Source organism: Etheostoma cragini, chromosome 16 (assembly GCF_013103735.1).
Source record: "Etheostoma cragini isolate CJK2018 chromosome 16, CSU_Ecrag_1.0, whole genome shotgun sequence".
NCBI lineage: Eukaryota > Metazoa > Chordata > Actinopteri > Perciformes > Percidae > Etheostoma > Etheostoma cragini.
Genome location: NC_048422.1, coordinates 1,004,751 through 1,020,310, shown reverse-complemented (window position 1 = coordinate 1,020,310; position 15,560 = coordinate 1,004,751). Strand labels below are relative to the sequence as shown.

The following is a 15,560-nucleotide window of genomic DNA, read 5'->3' as shown; positions in this document are numbered from 1 at the left end:
GATGATAATTTAGAATTTATGACATCAGGATTTGAAACAGAGAGAACAATGTGCTGTGCAACTGAGTTACAGCAAAAACTTATGTAACGCGTTACTCCCAACACTGAGTTAGATTTGGGCTACACCGAAAAAGTTTGTGTAAAAGGGTTAAAGTAGCAGTACATTTATGTATGTATGTATATATGTATGTATGTATCACTTGCCTTTTCTTTCTAAGGTTTTAGAAAAAAGGTTGTTTTTATTCAATTACAGACATTTTTGGAGATCAATTCTATTCTTGATAAATTTGTCTTGTTTTAGATCCCAACATAGCACCCAGTCAGCACTGTTAAAGGTGCACAATGATATTGCCTTGTCTGTGGACGCTGGGAATCCTGCTGTGCTGGTTCTGCTCGACCTCACCAAGCCACCCTCATTCAAGTATTATAGTCTAGTGTTTATTGTGAATTATTATAGTTGACAACATTCATCCCAAGAAGGGATTGTATGAATAAAACAAAGGAGAAAACAGCAAGATAACAGTAACATTTAAAAAAATATTGAAAAAAAAAGACATAAGTGCAGCTTTGTTGCTTTGTCGCAAAAATTTAAAAATACAAATCTCATAAACATGAATCCTTTCTCAGTCCGAATTACAGTGCAATATTAACAAAAGTGCAGAAGATACAATAAAAGCCAGTTACAAAAACAATTAGTAGTTAAAAAAAAATGGAAAAAGAAATACACTCAGAGATAAAGAGCATTTTTTTATTGAATTAATTTGAAATAATCTAAGAATACATCATGCTTTGGTTGTGAAACGTGGAAACGCATTGAGGAATATGCGTTTGTGTGTATAAAATATAAAAAATAAAGTACTGGAGTTTTTTATATGTATCTTGCTCAAACGTTTGCCTTCCTGGTATCCATATTGGATTTTTGCCATAGATCAGTTGCATCTAGAAAGAAAGGCCAGTTGACTAAAGAGTAGAAACCATAGACAGTTAAAGGTAGAAACACCCGCTTGCCAGATAGCTGCAGTTCATCAAGTGTCCACAGGAGGGCGCCACCGCCCCACTGCACGGCCACGCAGCCTGCCAGCTATCGAGCCAGCCGGGGTGGAGTTAGCACCAGCACTGCTGAGAGCGGATAGGGAGGGGAACTAAGAAGAGAAGACGATATCTGGCTTTTCCCCCTTGCTGCAGAAAAAATTGCCTTCTACCGGGAATAATCGAAATACCTTTCACAATTTTGGTTTTCAAAGAACGAGGCGCCGCCGGCGGGAGTGAATTCACGCGCTCAGGTCAGAATGAATGTTTCTAACTTTGAAAAGTTTCCACCATTCTAGCAAAAAAAGTCCTTGACGTCACCAGAGACTCGATGTGGAAGCGAGAAAAACTTCGTAAACGAACGCAGACATAGGCCCGCTAATGTACAGACTTAGTCCAAACAACCCTGAGTGGGAAAACCCACAAGCTAGTTAGCAAACTTAGAACGACGTTCTGTGAAGTAACGAGCGCCATACAGCCACACAGCCAGACAGACAGACAGACAGACAGACCGACAGCTAAGTATGCTTTCCTCCACATACCCAACTCAATCTCCTGTGCGCTCTATCCCTGTTCCATCAAGAAGACACATGCAAAGTTGTGTTCAAGTTACGTTAGGGCGTCTGGCATTTTGGTTGAGGTGACGGCTCTCTTTGAGGATGGATACATCTTTTTTGCTCTGTCAAAGTTCCGTATTTCAGTGAGGTTATTTTCTTGAGACTACCTCTCCACTTAACGTTACTCTCAAACAGCAGGAAATCAGCTTTAAAGCCGTCACGGTGTGCCTACTCAAGACTAGCTGACATGTGACCTTCTGTCTTTTTCTTGTAGTTCTGCGTTAACAAAGCGGAGTGCCAGGGCGTGTTGTTAGGCAGCTAGCAGACAAGCAAGCAAGCAAGAAAATCTAGCCTAAGGGTGTAAATTCTTACACCACTGTGATGTGGTGTGCGACAGAGTGGAGGAATTTGCATGGAGCAGTAGCGTACACTGTTGACAGTTGTAGGCTAAAAGGCAGGTTTTGATTTGAGAACATGCCAAAAAACTACAGCTAGCCAGGTATGGGGGGATTCTGGGAGTAGTGTGTATTCAGTGTTGCAGGGCGTGCTACATGTGCTGGCCCATGCAATCTAAAGAGATTTTGACACATGTAATTCTATAATGTCCGTTAGGTTTGACCCAACAACAGGATTTTAAAGTCATTGCAACATCCTTGCTACCAGAGCAGTTAACCCATCATATTGTATTTTTTTGTTTGTACAGTGGAATTGGTGCAATTGACCAAGATGTAAAGGCACTGGATGTCTGAGCTGTTTCAAATTTCTGGGTTGTGGGTCCCAGGTCTATCAGAGCAGGGTCCAGTTGTCAGGGCTCAAGTTAACTTAAAGGTGCCCTGCCACATACAACCAAAACATTTTTTTTTTTTGCACTTTTGGAAATATGTAAGGTCCATATGGGTTTGGGTCATGTCGTGAATGTGAAAATGAACCGTTGTCTCGTCTGTCAGCTCTAGCCACTAACAAATAAATGAGCGGAGACATTAGGACAATTGCCAGCTGGTCAGTCTGACATCATCGTTTCCTCAGCTCATTACTATTCATGAACTGGGTGAAGTATGCTGATAGCCAGGCGCTCACTGGCTAGTTGTTAGCCAATCAAAGTTAAGCAACTTAGTTCGTTGAATATTAATGAGAACTGACACAAATGGAGCTGAGTCTTCCTGCAGGCTTTCTTTACCACGCAGGAGTGGCTTGAATCTAGGTAACTAAGGTAACCAAGTTACAGAGTCCATGGTAGGACTCCAGACCCTACCACAAAGTCATGACCTATGTGTGGCAAAGCACCTTTTAAGGGAAGCTGTCTGTTTCTTGCATAATAGTTAGTCATTGTATTCCTAAATTTCTTCTCTGTGATGATACAGTTCTATGCAAGCTATGAGTCATGACATGAGCCAACCTACACATATAATAATGTGTTGATCCAGGCTGTTGTCTTCTAAACGGAGAGGATTGGACCTAATGGGTGTTTGTAGTGTTGCTGCATTGAGTTTGACGAAACAGTTTCCAAATTCTTCTGAGTTTGACAGAAGCACAGAGGGATGTCTGGAGGAAACTCTTTAAAGACTAAGTGAATGAACCGAAAAAAAGCTTATTTGTTTTAGTGCTGAAATAATTAGTTGAACAACCAAAAATGAATCAACGCTTTTGCCCAGTTGGTCAGCTATGTGGGGTTGAGAGGAAAAAGACCCAGTGTTTGAACTTCTCTTTTTATCTCATTCTTTTCAACTAGAATATCTGTCACTTTTCATGTTGGCAACTTTGGATGGCTTCTGTCAGAGACTGTCTGAAAATGGTAACGACACAAAAACATCACATCTCCCAGTCTCTGTGACCCCCAGCTGTGTAGCGGTTTGGAATCGCTGTACACTGTAGATTTCCTATGTGTCACACAACCCATTGTAGAAACTAGTCCTGTTTGAGCCTATCCCAACCCTAACGGCAGATGGGACGTAAAGAATGGCATGCACAGCATACTTTTGCATCACTGCAGCAAGTTTAAAGATGCAGCCACAGGAGGTCAGCCTAACAAGATTTTCAACTCGAAATTGGTATTCTTGAAGCCAGGAGACATCCAGAAACGCCAAATGGAGACCTTTGGAGAATTCAAAGAACATTCTCAAGAAAAACCAAAACTAGGGGAGGAGAAATGACAACAAGGATGGATCATTTGAAAGGAAAGAAGGGCTTATGTCTGCTCAATCATTGTTTGGTGAGGGAGGTTTTGTTGTTGCAGTATTTGGCTGGGTGTCCCGCTCTGTCTGTCACTTCCTGTGTTGAATGCTGCTGGGAGGAAAGGAGAGGACGGACGTGAGACCCTTATGTCACAAAATGTGCTTCAATTTTCATGGCCCACCAGAGGATGGCTTTGTAGAGCCTCGCTTTTGGTATAAGCACATGCAAGACTTCATTGACTTTTCTTGGATTTCTTCTTTGATTAAGTCCAGGCACTAGTTGTAGCCAATAAACGGTTGTCTCTTTTCAATCTCGATGTTAGCATTGCAATGTTGATAGTGAATGTCCTGACATGTAGGCCCCAGAGGGTCAGAGTTAAAGATGCCTTGTCACAGCAGGGTCTATCTTTCACTGGAGCACCACAGGAATGGGTTCTTTACTCTGTACAGTCTCTCTACTAGTGGTTCCCAACACCCTTTTTGGTCTGAGGTCCCCCCACAGTCCTGTCAGACTAACTCAAGTACTCCTTCATCAACTCCCAATGCATGTTCCAAAAAGGGGTGCAATGGATCAGAAAACTCCCTGTACGGGTTGGATCAACTCTGAATGCACCTCGAAGTTTACCAGTTTCAAATAAACTGTTAGCAGTGACCATGTGCTAGTTTGTGTCTTTTTAGCTCATAGCTTTATCTGCAGACTGTTTAACGTCCTGGTGTTGGAATCCTCTATAGTGAAGTACCGTCACGCTACATTGTTTAGCTGTCAGCATTTAGACCATGTTTAAGCCAGCTACTAGCCGACGGTAGGCTAACGTTGCCTGCTGCCAATTGTAACGTCATTGTTAACTAGTGCCCCCTGCACCTTTTTTTTTCATACATTTGAGCTGTCAATATTAAGGTTGGTTTGTACTACTACTACTACTTGGAGGGAAGCTAAATGTTTCAACCATTTATCTAGTACTTTTAGCTAACTATACAAACTACCTTTAGCTAACCTTTTCAGCCGCTTATGCACCACCTTTAGCTATTTCTACCATTTAGTCATTACTTTTAACTACCTGTTAACACTTCACTGTACAGGAGTTACAGGTGATTCTTTTATTCAATTTTTTTTTTTTTTTTCAAATCAGTTGAGCTGCTTCACAATTTTTTTGAAGTATCCCCTGGCAACAGCAGAAATGCCCGCCATGGGGTGAAAGTAACCCTGGTTGGAAATCATTGCTTTATACCAATGATTGTAGGAGTCAGTACATCCTGAAATTTGCTGGCCACACTGTTGTCATCAGTCTGTTTCATGGGCCTGTTGTTTCTGACAACTTTTTACATCTTTTTATAGAGTCAATTGTTGTTCTGTTGTGTCGACTGTCATTGTTTAGCTATGCTTTGCTGCAAGCCTAATTTTCCCGAGTGGGACAATAAACAGCTAAACTGTACGTTCACTGTAATTAGTGCGGCTGGCTGCAGCATTAGGTTTTTAGGTTGGCAGAAGTGGAGGGAACCGGTGCTGTCGGTCACAGTCAACAGATGTATGAGGGAAAATCACATCACACCCAGAGGAGAGCAGACAGGGCTGTTAGTTTGATTATCACTAGTTGAACCCACATTTACAATGTGGTTTTCATCAGGTTGAAGTTAGTTCAAAGTTCATGATAAGGGCATATCACCAACCCCTACTTGCCTGCTGTCGGATATTGGTCGACAAAAGAATCTAAAATAGCATCCCTATTACAGACATGTCTGCATCAGCGTTTGTGCCAGCCAATAAAGAACAAGCAACGTCTGGAGTGAAAATCCTTTATCTGCCAGGCTCTAGTTTAAACAGGTTTGTATATTTGTTGTCATAGATGAGGCTTTGGTGTAGGACTTGGCACTTAAAGCTATAGTGTGTAATTTCTGTCGCCTCCACGAGGAATTTTAACAACGCTGTCAGAGCGTTGGCATGATACAAGCCTTCTGTGATTGTGCACGCACCCTTACCACTACTCCACGTAATTGCTAGAAGCCAAGAAGGACACAAGGATTAAAAAAACATGGCTCTTTAGAAGGGGTCATTATCTTCACTTGAGTTTCTGCGCGGGAAAGTCACCGGACGCCACAATCGTTTGAACATAGGCACACCGAGACATCCAGAGAGAGCTGTGTGGAATTAGCTTTGTAGCAACTCATCTGGTAATGACTTGAATGTAAAGGACGTTCACTGATATCAAAATAATACGCATTAAAACGAATTTGGCTCCTATTGCTCACAAAACCAATGTCATCGAGAAAAAGGCTTATTTTTGCACATTACATTTTGCAAGTAAACTTTTATTTTGCCTTGTTTTCTGAAGGTAAAAGTATTAAGAGTATTTCACAGTTTATTTGTTTAACTGCTTCACTGTTTGTTTGTTTTTAAGTTCAATACACTCTCCAAAAGACAATGAGTAATTGTGTTAAATTGTCGTGATTTCAATATTGACCAAAATAATTGTGATAATGATTTTTATTACATAATCCAGCAGGCCTACTTAGGGCTGCACGATTATGGCCAAAATGATAATCACGGTCATAACATTTTGTGCTACATTCTTATGTTGAAGTTGTATGTTGTAAAGACGTACAGCTGCAACACATGTAAATGAAAATTAGCCATCTGAAATAAATAGCTTGGGATATATAAATATATATATTTTTAAATGCATCTCTTAGAAAGCTCCTTCACTTGTTTTCAACAATAACTGATTAAAAGAGCTAGGAGAGAGAGAGAGGGGGGGGGGGGGGGGGGGGGGGGGGGGGGGGGGGGGGGGGGGGGGTTGGACGTACTCACAGAGAGACGGCTGACTCAATATGAATGGGTCCAGCACGGGTCAAATGGCGGATACACACGTTGTGTGTATGAAATGTCTGTATCATCACTGCGCTGCATTTTAATGAACTATGATGTTCTGGCGAGTTAGTTGGCACTTAGTTGCAGTCAACAACTTCTTCTGTGTTCTTCACGTGAGGGCCGTGATAGCAGTTACCCGCGGAAACACTGGTACAATACAGGTTTTCCCCTCATACTTAACAATATACAGCTGTGTTGATCAAAAATGTAAACTGTAGACAAATGTCAGAAGTGTGGACCGGCGCTCCTAGAGTAGCTAACAGCTAACATACACTAACTAGCACCGGTCACTGCTGTTGTCTGAAAAACAACACAGACGGGACAAAATGTTGCGTTTACTGGTAAACGGGTAAACGGGTAAACCCTGAGACTGACGTATAACCGACTGCTATCTGTTGAGTTGTCCTCCCGTTACTCTGTCCTCTGGGACGGTCTCCATCTAGAGACCAAGATGCGCGATGCAGGGAACAAGTCTGACTGGCTCTTGATCAGACAGGGGTATACGGAGTGGTAGATGCACTGTGCAACAAAAAACGGAGCGTTCTTTGAAATGACGCTTAAAAAAAACAAATTGCTTGATCATGCAAATTTGATTGTAGGAAGTCATAATAGTGATCGTGATTAAAATTTGATTAATCGTGCAGCTCTAGCCCTACTCTGGTGCATGAAATTATTTCAAGCCGATACACAAAATACATGAGCTGTTTCCGAAAGGAAAAATATTACCTCATGTAACATATCTCTATAACATAAGTCTCACCCCAGCCCCAAGTGTCTGGTAGTCTAATGCACAGACTGCAGTTCAAAAATCAAGAATCATTTAAAATGCGACGATTTTTAAAAGCAATTCTGATCCCTAGATTTAATATTTTGTATGTGTTTTTTTGTTTTTTTTGTTTTAATGATTGACCTAAATAATTTCTGTTTCTACGTCACCAAGAACAGCGACCATTCAGCCAGACAGAGGGAAAGCAGAAGTTATGTTCTTTACAAATTAAATGTCAGACTGACTGTCTGAGCTGACATGGGATGTGCATTCATCTTAGATAACGTTTAGTCTGTAGAAATGTCTAATGATACATCGTCTCTGGAAATGTTTTATTCAAGAAGGAAAATAGAATCGCAATACTCAGTACTATCGGATCGCAATACTTCTAGATTCGCAATGAATGAAAATTGCAATTCAAGTTCATTTGGCACCCATGTATCGTGACAGAATCAAATAGGGACAAAAGCATATTTTCCCAGTCCTAGTGCTGAGCACAAACCCTCTCGATTTTAGCACCCTTCCTGGAACTTAAAACAACGTGCAATCAGGTTTTATTAAAATATCTGTGAATGTAATGTAAAGCCTTTAGTGAGTGTGCCATTCAGAATGACTGGAAGTCTGAATAGTTTTAGTAACCAGACTGCTAATCCTCCACCCGCCAGCCAGCTACACACATCCAGCCTGTTGAGCAAGAGCTCTGTTGGAAAGGTGTCAGTGTGTTGTGTCACGGCCCACTCTCACACCAGTTAAGGAAAGCTGCTTTTCATTCCAGTGTGCTGCAGAGAACGGGCCGTAGTGTTTTTCGCTCAGCCATATTTGGTCAAGACAACATGTGCTGCCACTCCTCCAGCACAAGAAATGATTTGTTTCAGACTCGAGCCAATTCCCAAGCCCGTGTCAGATGCCTGGGGAGTTCAGGGAGAACTCTCCAGAGATAAAAGCAGTTTCTGCTAGATCTTTAAGATCATCTGAAGCAGTAAGGCTGTTTGGAGTAATTAGATACATTTTAGAGGAAGTCAGTGGTTTTGATGTTTGACCTGCTTATTTAACAGTGATGGACTTAAGGAGGCCCTGGTCATTTCAAAGCTAGGTTGAAAGTGGGTCTTGAAGTCTGAGGTTTGAGACGGAATGTGCAATATGGATGGATTTTTGGCAGTTTGCAGATTATCTGGATCAGCATTTATTTTTGCCTGATAACTGATAAAGTTAATGAATTTAAAAAGTGTTTACTTTGGCTCGGCTCCAGCTCTTTGTCTGTCCCTCTGCTTCTGTTTCAGTCACCACTGAGTCTAACTTAATGCCCCCCCCCCCCCACACACACACACACACAATATCTGACTCTGTTACTAGGGATTTTGTTGAAAGTTTCTCATTTATCAAATAATTGCTTAAAGCATTCCAACTTATTTTTAGATTTTCATTTTCACTGTACGTATATGCATATTCCTTAGAAACATTCAAACATCGGTTTCATTAACAACTTCTAATCTGTATTGTATCGGCTTTGAAAAACTGGTATTCTCATATCGTGCAGCCCGAGACATGCTGGAGAGCATCGTGGTTTATTAATGTACACAGAAACGGGCTTGGGGTGGAGAGAGCGGTAGAAAAACGAGTACATAATTAGCCTTTCCAAACAGACAAGTGAATTGTCTTAAAGTAACGAGTGGGCTTTGCTTTGATGCTGAGACAGCAGCTGCTTGTCTGCTCACAAGCAGAACCACAGTTACCCAGTGGGTTGAAGAGTCAGCCTTGCACCCAGCTGACCCTTCCGTTGAAGATGGAGGAAACCCACTCTGGGCAATGTATGACCACTACAGTGTCATTAATCTTGAATCATTGTACATCATTGTCTGGTTTCTCATTGAGAAGGCTAAGAAGAGTAGCTCCTTATTTGTAGCATTCAAATAAAACAATTTCAAATTCAAATTGAACCTCAGTTGGTGAAGCGCAGATCATATATAGAGGTTTACTCCTCAACGCAATGGGCCTGGGTTCGACTCCAACCTGCAGCTCTTTGCTGCATGTCATTCCCCTCTCGCTCTCCTTTCATCTCTTCATCTGTTAAAAATAAAGGCAGAAAAGGCCCAAAAATTCATCTTTAAAAAAAAAAATCTGTTTTTGCCAAATATGTACCTAAATATTTTTTGTTTTCTACGGTACGCTGAAGTATTCGTTTCCAGAGAAACGGAACAAAAGCAGAAAATCCATGTTATGGTATTTACAAATGACAAATGTCTGGCTAACTGAACTAGTTTTTAGAAATGTCTCGTTACATAATGTCTCTAGAAGTGTATCATTTAACTTTTTAATTCGGGTAAAAAAAGTATGCTGTCTGTCATTCGGAACTCTTTTTGACCTGCCTTTGGGTCGCCTTGCATGTAGTCCCGCCGAGGGAGTCAGAGCCATTTGACAGGAAATAAATACCACTCAACACTCAAAAAACGTAAAGAAAGAACTTGCTAAGGAAGTTGACTGAGGAGGACCCACTGCAATCAATCTGAGAAAAGTAATTTAGTTACATCCATTTGGCTTAGGTGGTGCCCAAAATGGCTCAGCAGCTGCATTTAACCTTTTAATGAATACAAATTGAACATTGAATTGAATATTGTTTATAGTTATTATTATAGGTTTGGAACAAGTTATAATGAGCAGCCCTGTTGCTTATTGAGAGAGAGAGCCCAAATAAATGAAACTGCATAGCACATTTGTATTGCTGCCTTTCACCCGACCAGATTCTCGGCCAAGCACAAACACACGCTGTGGTTTGTGAGACAGAGAAGGTGGACTACTGTTGGCAATGTTACTAAAACCTACTCTGGAAGCTGCTTTTTCACTTTTTGACCCGCCCGAACCCCGGATATTTTCTAGTAAGCTGAACCCACCATCAAGATAACTGGCTATATCATCTGTGTGGTCCTGGTGATTCTTCTTTTGAGTAGAAATCATTGTAAGAGAATCACAAGTTTGATTAAACAAGTGGTTATTATTAAAGAGGGCTCTTAATTAGTGATCAAATCCAAATCTGAACTTTTAGCTTTTTTTATTATTGTGATGTCCTCTGGGGTAAATTTTAAATGTATCTATCTTTTGTTTAATGTTAGGAAGATCAAAGTATCAAACCACCTGTTGGGGGGGTTTCCCCAAGAACCCGTGTCCCTATGAGTCCCACCATGCCGTCTGTCTCTTTCACCCAGACTTGGTTTGACTCTCTTACGGCGGCGTGATTACTTCAACTGACAGCCTAAAGGCTTCAGCAAATCTGGCCCGGTCTTCATAATGTTTGCATGCGTTCGCGTCTTCCCAAGACTATTTTGCAGCGGCACCTCGGCTCCGTTCGGCGTTTAGCCCCGCCCAAGACGTTTGCGAGTGGTTTGAAGAAATGGCAATAAACCAGAGCATGTTTTTATCCCATCCCAGAAGGTGAACTAGCCAGACTCTCCTCCACAGTGCAGTGTAGGAGGGCCTTGCAATGCAAGACTAGATTTAGAGGAGTCAGAAGCTCCGTGTTGTGCTGTGAAGCCCTGTCTGACAGACAGCTCTACGTGTGGTTTAGAAAGAAGCACAGCATTTCTCTGGCACAGCCAGTCTGCTGCTCGCCAGATTGACTTATCAGAGCGTCTTGGAGTCCTTACCCTTGTGACAATTGCCCGGCTCGATGTGCTAGAATCCGTGCAACGAGCCAAGACGCCATCAAAATAGAGTAGAGGCCCGTTTTGTGTTTCAGCTACAGAACCAATTTAGCTTGGATATGATAGGGATTCTCAAAATGTACAAGGTTCTCTTTAACCTGGTGCATTATTAAAAGTGTTAAAGTTTACATTAGGAATTAACACCAAAGCAGTTAGATTAATTCACTTTTTATTTAACATGAACACAAAGCAGTCGACACAATAAAGTGCAAAAAAAAAGAGACGGTAAAGTGAGTGAGTATTGAGTGATATTTAATTTAGATATCTTACAATGAGTCAAAGGGACCACTTTCCAAAATGTATTCTTATCTTTGGTCCATTTTTAACCCCCTTCTTGATAAGCTAGACATAGTTGAGGCCAATCAATCCCTTCTAGTTCAATGTGACACAGAGATCAAATCTGATTTTTTTTTTTTATTTTTTTTTTTATTTTTTTTTTTTTTATATTGGATCATTTAATTTTAAAATTGTTTGAATGGGAAAACCTAATTTTTAAACCCAGTCCTAGACAAGTGGCTTCTGAAACACTGGAGGAATGAGAAGCATTGTGTAGGGAGGCTATGCCCAGTGGAATCCAATAGCTCTCATTTTAGAGGCATCATTTTGTCCTCCTGTAACCTCAGTCAAAGAAAAAAGCAGTAATGAAAGTGTTCTTTTATCAAAGATGCAAAAATCCAAACATTATCTCTCAGACGTGTGTGATTCTGAAAGTTTTTAACAAGGCAGAAATTACCACTTTTCACAATGTTAGTCTGTTTCCTAGGAAATACTATATAAAATACAATAACCAATTTCATGTCAGTGTTTTAACTGCCATGTTTAAATGAGTGAAAATAAATATGGGAAATGGCATCTTGATGTGTATAGAGTAAGCTTTGTTTGTTGTTGACTTCCTTGGTCTCCAACTGTAGATGAGATGTTATCTTCCCTTTGCCACAGAGTTTCTCCGTCTTCACATTCCTGTATTCCGTTGGGATTGGCGGCCTTTAGTTCTTGTGCTGGCTGCCAGTGACATACGGCTGAATAAAGCCTCTCTTCTTTCTTCTCTGCTTCTTTCTCTCTGTCTCTATGCTCGGATGCTGGCATACCAGAGGAATGCACAGTTGAATTCCTCTGCCGTGCTGGAGGCAGCAGAGCTGGTGCTCATGTTGCCCGGCTAAATATGTACCAGTATCTAACGGAAAGGGTTCAGATAAACCCCGGGGCCAGATCACTGACTGTTTAAAAAATGGACCAGATGGGGAAAGAGGTGGAGCGTGCAGGAGCTGAGGTTGGCTGAATGAAGCCTACACTCTCTGCTCCATGGATGTACTGTATAACAGGACCTGATTACAGCATTCGAGGCGGAGCCCCAGTCATTCCTTTCAGAGTTGCGTAGTGTTGCCCAAAAACCCCCACCCGTTCAGCTGCTGGGTATAAAATGACCCAGATGATCAGCGCTGCTTCCGCAGTGTGTGGCCCATAGAGCACACGCACCAGAGACCACCTCCACCAGCAAAGTAGGCTACTTCCGCTTTAGCGCTCTGCTAACTGAAATGGGGATTAAACTATGTTATTGTTATCGGACCGAATGGATTTAATTCTGACAATGAAACCACTTATTTTGCATGGGTTGTGACGTTTCAAAAAATGATCCACTTTTGTACCGACACCTCTTTCACTATTTAATTCTACGGGGAAACGTTATGGGTCTTCGGGCTCCGTGGCATCCCGTGATGACGCAGAAGTTGTAATTCCACTGTTTGGCTAATATAGTATTTCAAATTTGCTTCCAAGCTTGAATCATTTCATGAGGCCTCTCTGCTATGCCTGTCACTCAAAGTGACACACCCATTAATAATGCACTTCAACTTCAAGCCTTTATATAATTTCATGGAAGAACTTGGCTATAGACCCCAAAACCTTTTTTTGGTGTCTGACTCTAAACCTTGTAACATAAGCCTTTTAACATGGGGGATTACGGGTATAGTCTCCCTTTTGCAGTCAGCATTAAATTGCTATTCAAAGAACTGGAGTTTTTTGCTTCCTGTTTTAGAGCCACAGTTAGCCTCTTGCACCAGAAGAATAAGGTGGTTGGGGGAATAAGGAATAGAATATGGTGAGTATTTTTGACTGATATTGCAATATGATTCAAGATTTTGGAGGGGATGATCATTTTTGTACAATTATTTTCTTTGGAAAGATTAAAAATGAATTATAGTGAGAGAAATGTTCTTAAGTCCTGTAGGATTTGATGATAATCAGAATCTAATTGAATCAGGACACAAGTGAAGATTCACCCGTAATAGGATTTGTAGGCTGTAACTTCTCTGCATCAACACAAAACTTAAAACTTAATCTAAAGTCTCTTTTATATAGACCTTAGTGGTCCCTAATACTGTATCTGAAGTCTCTTTATATAGACCTTAGTGGTCCCTAATACTGTATCTGAAGTCTCTTTTATATAGACCTTAGTGGTCCCCTAATACTGTATCTGAAGTCTTTTATATAGGCCTTAGTGGTCCTTCTATGAGTGGACCTCATAAGGAGCAGGATTCCAGATCAGTCCATCTGAGCTTAAAGTTTTTTCAGAGCAGGATACCCAGGTCTTGGTTTACACCTATCACCATTTCTAGCCACTCGGGGACCATAGGCAGGCTGGGGGAACTCATATTAATGTTAAAACCCCTCATAAAGTAAATATAAAATGCCATGGGACTTTTTAAAAACAAGCACATATCAGGCCATCGCTTGATCCTTATTTCTAAAGATCGGCATCGACCAGAGAAAAACCAATATCGGTCAACCTCTAATTGTGTGTCAAAGTCATGAAGGTTTTCCCCAGGAAACTGGTTCGTATAAAATGTCGTTTTGGGTCACACTCCTCGTTGCAAGCACACAGTAACTCATACAACTTCAAGTCATCTTAACTGGGATGCAGGCTCTGTGTGTGTTAAGATAGTGACTTTCAACCTGACTTTAGTTCAACAATGTGTTTTCTCATACATGTTGCTCATGACTGAGAGAAGTTTTCTTTTACCCAACACCATAAAGTAAGTACCATGTGATTAATTAGTCAATAATCAGCTGAAGCTGAGTGACATAAACCGAATAAACACTGACAGCTATAGGTGTGTACTTCATACAAAGTAGAAAGTTGAAGTTACATTGCGAGAAAGAATACGACCAACCAGTCTCAAACACAGAATCTGAGCTCTTTCTACATAATGTGGTGGCCTGTTACATGGACATCCCCTTCCTGAAATAGGCACAGCAAGGTTGCTCGAGTTAAATACCCCATGTGATGTTGTTGTTGTTGGTATCAGAAGTCGCATAGTTAGACAGAAGGGATGAGTAATCCCAGCATACTTTTTTATGCCTGCACAGAAAGCAGTCACAGCATCTTTAATGTGAAGAGCTGCAACAGACAACATGGCAACAAGATGTCAGTGCTGTGGGGATTCCTTGGAACAGCCGTTAGAACGCCTTTAGCTTCTGTAATGTGATGTGTTTCATACTGAAACCAACGGCATATTTGGCTGGGCTTTAGTTACAAAAAGGCTTTAAATCTGATGCTTTTGATTTGATCACTCAAGTGACTTAAGAAATAAGGGTGATATGTACGAAGCCGTAAAGAAATGGAAGTTCATTCAACCTTTTTATTGTCAAGATCATTGAGGGGCAACCCTCATTTTCAACGTCATTGAGTCAAATTAGAAAGACAAAAGCAGAACAACACAGAAAATACAATCAGAAGACATATATGTAAAGACAATACAACTTTCTGAATTGGAAAATGATTTTATAGATAAATTAAGATAGTAGGGATGCAAAATAAAGTCTAAATCTAAAAGCAGTTTTTCCAAGTTCAGACTGAGCTTGTGCAACATAAAGTAAAAGCCAGTCTAAAGTATATGTGGGATACAAATACTTCATATCTCTCTGTTGTATATTGGGGATGAGTGTGGGCACCCGCACACACCTCCCTCCACAACACACACCTCCCTCCACAGCCTACATCTTCTAAAAATGTAGGCTGTTTTTGCTCAACTGAAATACAAACACATACCTCTGTCCCATGATATTGATCGACCAGCTACTATGAGGTCAAGTGCGATTTTATGACTTGAGGAATTGTTGCAACGGACGGAGCAACGGTGCCTCTGCAAAGTAGCCTAGAGAGGGAACTTGTTTTGGTTGAACTTGTGTGCGTTCAAAGGTTGTTGTCTTGCAACAAAAAAACTCAGATTGGACGCATAGTCTAGCTAAAATTCAATGAGGGACATCCGGCCGAAATAGGGGCCGTCCGGCGTAATTTATGGTGGCAGGATTAGAACATGGAAAATGTTTTCTTTTACCGAGTGTCCCCCTTTTGGCTACACAGAAGACACAAGGGACTTTAACTGAGGACTGTAACTGACCCGAGACTGTGAACATTTCACGCTGGGGGATTCATAGGAAGTTGGACCGGTGAGATCGAAGATTGTTGTTTATTTTT

The 15,560-nt window shown here is 41.1% G+C and overlaps 1 protein-coding gene across 1 annotated transcript in view; it reads left to right on the top strand.

The window, feature by feature from the left end:
* The first annotated feature begins 1,110 nt into the window (after positions 1 to 1,110).
* The window catches only part of tln1 (talin 1), a 103,074-nt gene continuing 88,624 nt past the window's right edge, over positions 1,111 to 15,560 (top strand). Inside the window, exon 1 of the mRNA XM_034896973.1 lies at positions 1,111 to 1,282. The gene's annotated coding sequence lies outside the window, so the exon portion shown is untranslated. The remainder of the gene's footprint in view (positions 1,283 to 15,560) is intronic.